General features: G+C 40.0%; 1 pseudogene; it reads right to left on the bottom strand.

Annotated features, from left to right (window-relative positions):
• Positions 1-442: 442 nt before the first annotated feature.
• Positions 443-6,701, bottom strand: part of LOC102865799 — a 32,428-nt pseudogene continuing 26,169 nt past the window's right edge.

The following is a 6,701-nucleotide window of genomic DNA, read 5'->3' as shown; positions in this document are numbered from 1 at the left end:
AATCTACCTCATGTATCATTTGCAGAGATAAAGTACAAATGGAAATACCTTCACTGTTTCAGTGGATAAAGCTAAACAGCGATGTCTATGGGTGTTCCCACACTTTCAGAATAAAAAAAGAAAAGGAACAGGCACAATTCTCTGAGGATGGTTGTGTTTCACACATTGTGGAAAAAAACAGTAATAGCCTTCAAGAGTTTCAGTATGGATTTAATGGTGATTTCACCTCCTTCTGTTTGCTTGCTGCCTTCTTAGATCACTGGGTTACAAACCTGTTTTTGCTCCTTTCCTAATTGCTGTCAGTACTTTGTAGGCTATACCTTTTAAATTTCTATTAAAAAAACATTATAAGCTATTTCATATAATTAAGTTTTGTGCTGAATATTCTTCAGAGGATTTTATAAATAATACAATATTTTATGAGTCTTCAGTTCACTTATTGTTATATCATATTGTTGTTTTCCTCATTTTTATATACAAATGATGTTAATTCCAGGTAGATTCAAGAGAGACCCAAGGACTGGTACCCTTCTAATGAAACCAACAACCACAGGAAAGAAGTCCCTGAACAAGAGAAAGAACCCATGAATTTCGAACATTATGCCTATTAAAGGCCAACCAACAAAGACATCACCCAGGAAAATTCCTGTCGCTTTCATTTTATGTTTCTGGAAGAGGAATCTGAAGGTCCTTGGTAAACCAATTACAAAAGCCAAACCAGCCACAAATAAAACATTATTTCCAATAGCCAGTAGTGCTGTGTTGAAAAAAAAAAAAAGGATCATTTGAAAAACAGGGAAAGCACGCCAAATCCTGTAAATCCCATTCTGATTTTCTGGGTATCAGTTAAGGAGATCAGGGCTGCGGTGGTGAGGCCAACCACAGGAGCAGATGCAGTGGCTACACCAAGGCGATGGCAGAATAAGCTGCTAAATTGGGAGAATGGAATTCGGGAAGCCACTCAGGTAAGAGCCGCCACCAAAAATGACTTTTTTAACACTGAAAGCAACCCCATTTTTCTTCACCTTTTCATTTCTGGAGTAACAACATATGGTGATGAAGGAAGAATTTCAAGCTGCTTTGAAGGAATTGGCAAAAAACAAGCCCCAGGAATTGATGGTATACCAATTGACGTACCTCAACAAACAGATACTGCCATAGATGTGCTCACGAAGCTGTGTCAAGAAATCTGGAGGACAACACTTGGCCAACTGAGTGGAAGAGATCTTTATTTGTTCCCGTTCCAATGAAAGGTGACCCAACAGAGTGTGTAAATTATCAAACAATATTAATGATGTGCAAACAAGATTCTGCTGAAGATTATGCAAAAACGACCAGAACAGCACATCAGCAGAGAATTGTCAGAAGTCCAGGCTGGGTTTAGAACGGGTCGTGGTACTAGAGATATTGTAGCTAATGTTAGACTAATCTAAGCTGAAAACAGTAATACCAAAGGAATGTCTATCTAGTTTCATTGATTAAGCAAAGGCATTTGACTGGGTGGATCACAGCAAATTATGGCTAACCCTGAGAAGAATGGGAATCTCAGAACACTTGATGGTCTAATATGAAACCTACACTTGTACCAGGAGGCAGTCATCAGAACAGAGCAAAGAAACACTGCATGGTTCAAAATTGGGAGAGATCTATAATTGTTCCCATTCCAAAGAAGGGTGACTGACCCAACAGAGTGTCGAAACTATAGAACAATACCATTGATCTCACATGCATGCAATATTCTACTGAAGATTATAAAAAAATGACTGGAACAGCAAGCACATCAGCAGAGAACTGTCAGAAGTCCAGGCTGGGTTTAGGACGCGTCGTAGTATTGGGGATATTGTAGCTGATGTTAGATGGATCTTAGCTGAAAGTAGAGAATACCAGAAGACTGTCTATCTGTGTTTCATTGATTATGCAAAGGCATTTGACTGTGTGGATCATAACGAACTGTGGCTGACTCTGAGAAGAATGGGAATCCCAGAACATTTGATCGTGGTAATGTGAAACTTATACTTGGACCAAGAGGCAGTCATCAGAACAGAGCAAGTAAACACTGCATGGTTCAAAATTGGGAAGGGTGTATGCCAGGGATGTGTCCTATCTCCATACCTTTTCAACCTGTATGCAGAACAGATTATCCGAGAGGCTGGGCTCTCTGAGGAGAAGTGTGGTGTCAGGATTTGTGGAAGATATATCAACAATCTGCATTATGCAGATAATACAACCCTGCTTGCTGAAACTGAGAAGGACCTCAGACGCTTGCTGCAGAGGGTCAAGGACTGCAGCTTTCATTTTGGATTGAGGCTTAATATCAAGAAGACAAAGATTCTCACCACTGGACCAATTGGCAGCATCAGGATGGATGGTTAAGAGATTGAGATTGTTAAGAACTTTAGTCTACTTGGCTCCACAGTCAATACTCTTGGCACCAGTAGCCAGGAAATTAAAAGATGTATTGTGATGGGAACGTCTGCTGTTAGGGACCTCTCCAGGGTACTGAAGAGCAATGGTGTCACTCTGGAGACTAAGGTGCACCAGATACAGGTAATGAACTTTGCAATCTCTTGTTATGCATCAGAGAGTTGGACAAGGACTAGGGAAGATAGAAGGAGAATTGAGGCCATTGAGCTGTGGTGCTGGAGAAGAGTATTGAGTATACCATGGGCTGCCAAGAAAAAAACAGATTCATCTTGATGAAGATTAAACTGGATTGCTCCTTGAGGGAAGGATTCTGGGGCCTCATCTGACATACTTTGGACATGTTGTAAAGAGGGACTGGTCCTTGGAGAGAGACATCATACTTGGGAGGGTGGAAGGATGGCACAAGAGGGAAGACCGTCTATGAGGTGGATTGATTCAGTGACTGGGGTAATCGGGATGAGTTTGTGGGAGGCAGTGCGATTGGCACAGGATAGAGGAGGGTTTAGGGCTGTTGTATATAGGGCAGCTATAAGTCGCCAGCGACTCGATGGCACATAACAACCACAAAAACATATGCCAGGGATGTGTCCTGTGTCCAAACCTTTCAACTTATATGCAGAACAGCTTATTTTGACAGCTGGTCTGTCTGAGAAGAAGTGTGGCATCAGGATTGGTGGAAGAGTCATTAACAATCTGCGTTATGCATATGACACAACCCTACTTGCGGAAATTGAGGAGGACCTGAAGCACTTGCTGCAGAAGGTCAAGGACTGCAACCTTCAATATGGATTGAGCCTCAATACCAAGAAGACAAATATTCTCACCACTGGGCCAATTGGCAGCATCAAAGTGGATGGCAAAGAGATGGAGATTGTTAACACCTTTAGTTTAGTTGGCTCCACAGTCAACACTCTTGGCACCAGCAGCCAGGAAATAAAAAGAGATTTTGCAATGTGAAAGTCTGCTGTTAGGGATCTCTCCAATGGACTGAAGAGCAATGTTGTCACTCTGGAGACTAAGGTGTGATGATACCTTGCAATCACTTGCTGTGCATCAGAGAGTAGGACAATGAGGAGGGAGGATTGAAGGAGAAATGTGCTTTTGTGCTGTGGTGTTGGAGAAGAGTATTGAATATACCACGGACTTCTAGGCAAATGAACAGGTTCGTCCTAGGGAGGGTTAAACCAGGCTCCTCCTTGGAGGCAAGAATTCTGAAGTTTCATCTGACATATTTTGGACATGTTGCAATGAGGGACCAATCTTTGGAGAAGGAAGTCTTGCTTGGGAGGGTGGAGGGACAGTGCAAGAGAGGAAGACCCTCTATGAGATGGATTGATTCAGTGATTTGGGTAATGGTGATAGGTGTGTCAGAGACAGTGAGATTGGCACCCGATAGAGCAAGGTTTAGGGCTGATGGCACATAACGGCAATATCTGAATGTAGGATTACTACTTGTTATCAGTAAAAAGGGGCCAATGGTTGGGAAGCAAAATGCCATCCATGAAGGCAGATCTCTCCAAGAGCCAGATATTAGGATGAAGAAAATTCTCTGAATCCAATATAAGGATGCCAGTAATAGAATAAAATGAGAAAAACGTGATCATTATCAGCACAATTCTTCTAGTAGCTTTCATCTCAGGATTTATCCTAGGAAAGATGTTGATCTTATGAATGTATTGGGCATTCCGACGGTGCATTTGTAGGCAATGTAACATGTATGCACAGCAGAAGATCATGAGATCCACAAAAAAGACATCTTCACCAGTAGATAAAATTACTGAATAATGCAAACTTTGCAATAGCAATAAGTTAAATAGATTCCATTTGTGAATTTATTTGATTCATGAGTCCGATTATATTTGTCATAATAGAAACATTTGTGACTGTTTTGAATAGCCAACAGGAAACAGAGCAGATTGTGCTGTATTTGTGGGTATTGCGCTCGAGATTTTCCCACTTGGCAGAGTGAGAGTTGATGATAATGGTTTGGCAACCACTGAGCATGCCTGTGGTACAGATCGAAAGGCTACTTCCAATTCTTTGAATGTAAAACACAGTTTTACAGCCTACATCATCCAGGAAGTGTTTATTTTTCTAATGCAAAATCACTAAAGGGATTCCACTGAAGACAAGGGCATGATATTTGTTAATGGTAGCGGTCTCCCTCACATATTGCTGTTGAGTCAGCTTCAACTCACAAGGTTTCTGAGACTGTAATTTGCTTGAGAAATGACTGCCCATCTTTCTCCCAAGAAGCCAGTGACGTATCCAAACTGCCAGAGAGGTGAAGCCCTTGTATTAACTGCCAGAGTTCGCTGATTATGTGCCTTTGCCTCTACAAAGTATTTGCATTTTTATAAGAACTATACTTTTAAAAATTACTTTTTACATTGGTTTACATACAAAATTTCTATATATTTTATTTCATACATTCCATTGTGTTTCATACACTCTTTCCCATACATTGTTTTTTAGAAAATTAAACACCATTGACCTATGCCCACCATTATTCTGTCTTTTGATGACCCCTTGGATCTTTCCATTTGTTTTATCCCTTTCCTCCACTCAAAAAATTGCACAACCCTATGATTCCCCCCCCTGCCCATCCTCACCCTTCTGTTTTCACCCTTTCCCCCCTTGGATCTCCTACATGTTTTTTTAGTTATCCTTCTATTTTTATGCTAATGGTCTTACACGGTGTTGTTTTTTATAAGATAGAGTTAGTTACTCAGCATAATGCTCTTCAGTTTCTCCCAAGTTATGTAGTGCTTTTAAAAATCATTCCTCAGTGCTGTGTTGTATTCCATTGTGCCTGTCATTATACCAGTACCTTGCTGTTTCAGTTACTACAGCTGCATAGTAGGTTTTGCAGTCAGGGAGTGTTATGCTTCCCATTTTCTTTTTCAGAAGTGCTTTACTGATCCAAGGTCTCTTTCCCCTCCAATTAAGCTGTCATTTGCCTTTTCAATCTCCTTGCAAAAGGAATTTTGTGTTTGTATTGGAATTGTGTTGAACATGTAGATTGCTGTCATTTTTAATATATTGAGTGTTCATATCCATGAATAGGGCATGCTTTTCCTTTTTTTCTCATCTTTTATTGTGTCTCACAGAAATGTTCTGTAGTTTTCTTTGTACGGCTCTTTTTCGTCTCTTGGTAGGTTCATTTGCAAATATCTTAATTTGTAGTGGGTTTTGTAAATGATATTGTTTTCTTGTCTGAGTTCTCATTGTTACTCTAAAGGAATCTCACTGACTTTTGGATATTCATCTTGTATCCTGCCACCCTACTAAACTGGTCCATTAGCTCTAACAGTTTGTTTTTTAAAAAATTTATTCTTTTCTGTGTATGTACCGTCCATTTTGATCTGACTGGTACAGGAGGAGATTGTCCCTCATTCTCTAGAGAGCATCTGGTGGATGCAAACCTCATACTTCTGGGATTGCTGTGCAGCTTCTTGTCACTAGGCTTTCTGGAAGTGTTTTTGTTGAATCTTTGAGGTTTTCTGTGTACACTGTCGTATCATCTGCACAGAGCGATGGTTTAACTATTTCTTTGCTTATATGAATGCCTTTTATTTCCTTCTTTTTCATATTGCCTTAGCAAGTATTTCCAATACACTATTAAACAGAAGTAGTGAGAGTGGGCATCCTTGTCTGGTCCCTGTTCACAAGGAAAATGCTTTTAGTCTTTCCCATTAAGTATGATATTGGCTCTTGGTTTTGAATATATACTTTTCACTATATTAAGGAAATTCCCTTCTATGCCATTTTTTTTCTGAGAATGTTGGATTATGTGAAATGCCTTTTGTGTATCAATTGCTAGGATCATATAGATTTTGTTTTTTGGTATATTAATATTTTCTTTCTTGATATGATATAAAGATTTTCTTTGTAAATGTGAGGCCTTTTCTATTGTGTCTGTGTAAGTTTCTCATAGTTATCTTTATGATGTTATTGATTGGTTCCTAGCTTAAAATGTTCAATCTATAGGGTGGGCCACTCACTCTAGTGGAAGTCCTTACTGGGAAAGTTTTCCTTCCTGACATATGTGGCATCAGGATTGGACGAAGAATCATCAACAACCTGCCTTATGCAGATGACACAACCCTGCTTGCTGAAACTGAGGAGGACCTGAAACACTTGCAGTAGAGGGTCAAAGACTGCAGCCTTCATTTTGGATTGAGGCTCAATGTCAAGAAGATGAAGATTCTCACCACTGGACCAACTGGCAGCATCAGGATGGATGGTGAAGAGATTGAGATTGTTAACAACTTTAG

The sequence above is a fragment of the Elephantulus edwardii genome, unplaced genomic scaffold (genome assembly GCF_000299155.1).
Source record: "Elephantulus edwardii isolate Elephantulus edwardi_28Jun2011 unplaced genomic scaffold, EleEdw1.0 scaffold00391, whole genome shotgun sequence".
In the NCBI taxonomy this organism is placed as follows: domain Eukaryota; kingdom Metazoa; phylum Chordata; class Mammalia; order Macroscelidea; family Macroscelididae; genus Elephantulus; species Elephantulus edwardii.
Note: the sequence above shows the minus strand (reverse complement) of the source record. Positions and strands in the feature narration are given on the sequence as shown.